Source organism: Eutrigla gurnardus, assembly GCF_963514095.1.
Source record: "Eutrigla gurnardus genome assembly, chromosome: 14".
NCBI classification, from domain to species: domain Eukaryota; kingdom Metazoa; phylum Chordata; class Actinopteri; order Perciformes; family Triglidae; genus Eutrigla; species Eutrigla gurnardus.
In genome coordinates this window covers 22,317,597-22,323,596 of record NC_139937.1, presented here as the reverse complement: position 1 = coordinate 22,323,596, position 6,000 = coordinate 22,317,597, and positions in this window count along the sequence as shown.

Here is a 6,000-nt window from a genome sequence, read left to right as displayed (position 1 = left end):
TATTATTATCAATGTTCTCGTGGTGAAGTTGAGTCATTGGTGCACCCACACAGGTGATGTCACTCTGGCTGATTGGATCTCTGCTTCTCTGCAGGCTTGATTGGCGTCATTCATTTCAATGAACACAGCAGAGACAAAGTAAACTTTATCATCAATGTTTATTTGTCTGTCTTGGTAGTGCTGATTTCATTTATACGTGTTTTGTATTTCACACAGCCCAACATCTAAAGAGTTAAAAAAAACAAGGATTTATCACTGCTTATTAATTGTGTTTTTATTTAATGAACCTCCTCTGTTTGGATAAGAACTGGTGTTGTGGGAACAGGTTTGGAGGAACATGTGGTTGAGAGAACATACGGCTGATGGAACATAAGGTTGAGGGAACAAAGGGCTGAGGGAACATAGAGCTAAGGGAACAGGGTTAAGGGAACAAAATGTTGAGGGAACAGAGGACGGGGGACATAGGGTTGAGGGAACATATAGGACTGGGAGAATATAGGGTTGAGGAAACATAGGGCTAGGAGAATATAGGGTTGCGGGAACATAGGGCTGGGAGAATATAGGGTTGAGGGAACATAGGGCTGAGGGAACAGGGTTGAGGGAACAAAATGTTGAGGGAACAGAGGACGGAGGGACATAGGGTTGAAGGAACATAGGACTTGGAGAATATAGGGTTGAGGGAACATAGGGCTGAGGGAACAGGGTTGAGGGAACAAAATGTTGAAGGAACAGAGGATGGGGGGGACATAGGGTTCAGGGAACATAGGACTGGGGGAACATAAGGTTGACAGATCATAAGGGTGAGGGGACAAAAGGCTGAAGGAACATACTGTAGGGTTGAGGGAACATGGGACTGAGGGAACATAGTGTTGAGAGAACATAAGGCTGAAGGAACATACTGTAGGGTTAAGGGAACATAGGGTTGAGAGAACATAAGGCTGAAGGAACATACTGTAGGGTTAAGGGAACATAGTGTTGAGAGAACATAAGGCTGAAGGAACATACTGTAGGGTTAAGGGAACATAGGCCTTCTGACCTTCTTGCAAGGATCAAATATAAGTGTGAGTGGAATAAAAACTCTTGTGAGCGCCCATGAGGAGCATGACGAGAGTCTGGACCGGGAGGGGGTGAGGAGTAGGTGGGGGGTTAGGGGTGTGGGGGGTTGAAGGGTGCTCGGGGTCTTTAAGTGAATAAAGGTTAAAGTCAGTTCTACTAACAGGGGCTCTTTGCACATACGGCGCCTTCGCCCTCCCCACGCTCCACCGGCTGTTAGCACCCAGCATCCCTCTGCTCTTCAGACACACACACACACGCACACACACACATGCACACACACACACACACACACACACAAATCACAATCTTATGTGCAGTTCTACTAAATATGACATGAACTGAAAAAATGTATCGATATATAACCCAACCTATCTTTTAATACTTAACCCAAGATTAGAAAGTGAGTTTAAAGTTCGTAGTTTTTTAAACGTTACTATTTAAAACACTTTGGACCTGCACGAAAAAAAAAAAAACAACAAAAAAAACTATTATTATGTGGCAGTTCTTTTTTAAAGAATAGTAATGTTTTAGTAAAGATGCATGTAGATCTTCTTGATCTTCCTCCAGCCTTGCTGCACCCACACAGGTCACTCTGGCTGATTGGATCTCTGCTTCTCTGCAAGCTTGATTGGTGTCTCTGTCACACACCTAGCATTTACAGAATGATATTAATTAATTTCAATGAACACATAAACATTTAACCTTGACAGGTCAAACAAAATAAAGACATTAAAGGATTAAACACAATGGTGGGGATTTTTCGTGCAATTAATTGGCACATCAATATATTTTTTCTGGGTTTTTTTTTAAATACATTTACTCAGAATGCAACTATCATGCAAGGAAAAAAAGCAGCAGCAATTATTCTGAGCTTTTGCTAAAAAGGTATCGACCAATCACGTTGTGTGGAATGGGTCGCTATGCATGAGGTTTCTCAAACAGCAGCATCGAGACTCCGTAGTCAAAACCAAGACGCCGAACTATGACTTCTTTGAACGGGGACAAAGGCAAAGAAGATCCACTCCGTCATTCTTACCACATAATACTTTTATTTTCTTTGTCACGTCTCCAGTGTATAAATGCCTTCACGCTCAACAAAGAAATACCTTCTCCAATGACCTTGACCTTGACTTTGCGGCGTCGGCGTGAAGCTCCTTTCTCTCTCCTTGCCAAAGTGAAAATCTGTGGAGCTGAAGTGTGGAGTTCTGAAGTTGAGGTCAAACTAGTAGAAGGACACGGAGGTGAAGTCCACAGTCTAACATGCAGAGATGACTCCCTCCCCCTCGCGCTCTGGCCATATTTAGAGATGTGACTCTTGGCACATCTCAGAAACAGCCTCCCCGGGGGGTCAACGGGGTCGATGCGGTCCGCAGAACCACAACACAATTACAGCGCTGCTCCTTAAAGAGATGTACAAGGAGGAGGCTGCAGGGTGGAGGGGCTCCTCTGTTAGCTTTTAGCACCAGCAAACCCGCCGCTAAAATCTTCTGGTTGTCCTTGCTATGCTGCAAAAAGGGTTTGGGTGTTGCGGCGAGCGTTGTTCGCCTGTCGGTGTCTGTCACGCTCTCTCAGGACGCCCGGCAGCGAGATGTGCAATCATCCAGCCTTTCTTTTTTTTTTTTTTTGTAACCACCGAGCTGCTCAATTATTCAGCAGCAGTGTGGAGTCAAACATTCCCATTTAAAGATCTAACACTTGTTTGACCAGCTGAATGTCCGATAGTCGTGTCGAGAGGACGGACAGATGGCGAAGAGGACGGACACGAAAAACACTCAGAAAATAAATCCTTGTAGTCTGTAAAAAGATGAGAATCAGATTTTGTTCCAGAAAAGCCAAGTAGACGTTTAGACTTTCTTCTACTCTGTCACTTAACCCTCCTGTTCTCTGCGGTGGTCAGTTTGACCCCATTTAATGTTTATCACCTCTAATAAGAGGGTTAAAATATGTTTTAATTGATATTCAGTGACTTTTCCTAATTGAATTGGGGCAAATGTGTTAACATCCAAAAAAGTTAGTTGGTCCAGCTAATGTTAGAGGTGTTCCTGTGATTTGCTGATTTGCCTATTTTTCATATTATATGTATTCTGGATGTATAAAGCAGTGGGAGGGGGTTAGCTTTTAGTAAATCTGGTTATGTATGTCATCAACAAGAAACATGAAGTACCTGAAGCATAAACCTGGGTAACAACTTTTGATTATGATCATTTTCTGAAGGTTTAAATTGCTGGAGTCAAATTGACCCGAAGGATAAAAAAACACGTCCTCCTCACTACCTCCTCAGGACAAAAACAACATTTCTATTGATTCTTAGGTGATTCTAAAAGGTAGGTTAGGACATTCTTTATTTTATTATTAATCTGAAGGAACATTGATCTCTGCCTCCCAGAAACATGAAGAAGGAAGATGAGAAGCTCTAGAAATACGAAGGCCTGAAAGAGGAAGATGTTGAGCGTAAAGGTATCGGGGCTACCCGTGGTGATCGGAGCACTCAGGGCTGTAACCCCCTAAACTGGGGCCATGGATCCAGCAGGGTCCAGGATCAACATCACCAGATCTCAGTCCAGAAGATCGCAGTCAATATGTCTGATCGTCTTGAATAAAATCAACTTTTGAACACAAAAGGAACGGTTACATTTCTGAAGTCTTGCTGTGATCGGAGGTCCTTCACAAAAGAAGGACCTTCAGTGTGTTCAGTGTTTCCTTGTCCTCGTCTCCTGGAGGTTTCATTTGTGGGATTGAAAGGTTCCTCCGTGACGGTGAGGAGAGAGGACGCGAGGAGGCATAAGTTAGCAGAATGAATAGCAGCCGGTATCTCAGTGTTTGTGGCTCATCAGTCTCCTGATCCATCACATCCTCGCCCCCCTTCTCCTCCGCCTCCCTCCTTTCATTTGACCTATCCTTCACCAAGGCCCCGTTAATCCCATTGAGTTTGGGCAAAACAGACTTAGAGGGGGAAGGAGGGGTGTGGGGGATGGGGGGGGTTAAATAAAAATGCTCTATAATCCAAAAGTCACGGACTTGATCCTGAAGCTACACCTGTGAGTTTGACGGCATTTAACCATGGATTTCACATATAGCATTAACGCTAAGTGTTAAAGTCATCTTAGTAGCTTGGTAGCAACCTGTCAATCAGCAGGTAAGCCCCGCCCCCTAACGCATCCCCTGCTTTCTGGTCTGTTGGACTCTAAATGGACCGTAATGTACTAAATGAACATCATGCTGGATTGAAGAAGACTAGAAACTTTCTCATAGACTTCTATACAACCAGAGAGGAGTCGCCCCCTGGTGGCCCGCAGAGACAATTCATCTTTAAGGCACTTCAGCGTTAGCTTCACTTTTCAGATCAGGAGGTTGCTGCCTGAGTTTGTCAGAAAAAGCTTTATGGAGAAGCTGTTTTTGTTAAAACTCTTCACTCTTCATGGGGGGAGATGAGTAGAGGAGGATGGGGGTCCGTAGGGGGGAAGAGAGAGAGAGAGAGAGAGAGAGAGAGAGAGAGTGGGGGTGAGTGGAGACGTCGGCCCTGCATTTGAACTTAACCTGGCTGTGGCCCGGGACTGACGCAGCAATTAGCACCAGGGATCAGCTTCAAAAGGATCGGCCCAGTGTGAAGCTGGTCTAATTAGTCATATGAACGGAGGCAACAGACCGACCACTGCATGCCTCAAGCTCTGGAGGGGAGTGTGTGTGTGTGTGTGTGTGTGTGTGTGTGTGTGTGTGTGTGTGTGTGTGTGTTGAGGGCTGATTCACTGCAGCAGGTGAATAAGAGTCCACGTTGGTGAAGACACGCCGCAGGTCAAAGCTTTCTTATGTCGGCTAACGCGTGATCTGATAAGATCGGAGTAAAAATAAAAACATCGCTGCTCCTCTGCATGAACATTGTCTGATTGGCTGGAAACAATATCAAACTTTGATGTAGCAACAGAAACAAACATATAAAACTTAGGCGTTTTAATTCAACTTTAAGGTTATCAATACTTCCTTCTTCATCTTCTTTCTTCTTCATTCTTCTATGTCCTTGTTATCCGTGTCCATATTTAACAAAAAACTCAAAGATGATCTCCTTCAGTGGCAGAGAGAACCAGCCCTTTATTTTCCTGCTGTCTTCATAAACTCAGTATTATAGTTTCTCTCACAAAAATGCCGTTTATTTTCAGCCCTTTCGCAGCAATCCCATAGAGCAGCTAAGCCCCGCCCCCTTCCATTGTCCCACATCGGACTTAATTCAGAATAAATATGTGTGGACGTCAACGGAGAGAGACAAACATAAATGATCCCATTTGAGATGTCTTCCTCTCTACAGTCTAGACCGACCACGACAGACGTTTTCCGTTGCCGACGTTAGCCGCCGCTGTGGCTACACGCTAGTTCTAAAGAGCTAGGTGTCGATATCACACCGCAGCCATCCTTCCCTCAGATAAAAGCCCTCTGTGGCCCCCGTCGGGGCCCCGCAGGTGAACGCATGACATGTAATATGCACAAGCGTCCGTGATAATGGGGATTTACATTGACAAAACAAAGCCATGCACATATATTAAATGTATTCCTGTAGGCAAATAGTCGCCCCTGCTGCCTGCTCTGTAATCTGGTAAAAAATCGCCAGGGAGGTGGAAGGGTCGGGTCACAACAACAGCCATTTCATTACGGTTGGCTCAAATGTCCCAGGATGCAATTCAATCACGGGGCGATTATTTTTCCTCAGATTCCACTCTGCGGGGAATTGGCTTGTCGTTCGTCGCTGACCTTTTCACGCCGCGGCCATTCATCCCCGGGAATAATTGTTCGGATGGTTTCGCCGTCATATCCCTGAGTGCTGCAGCTTGTATCTCGGTGTGGTGAGCCGTCACCTATCCTGTTATCTGCCGCCGCCGGCGAGGAATACTGGTGTGTGGCAGGACGAGCACGCAAGCACAAACGCACACTGGAAGTCGTTTAACCGTCTCCGGT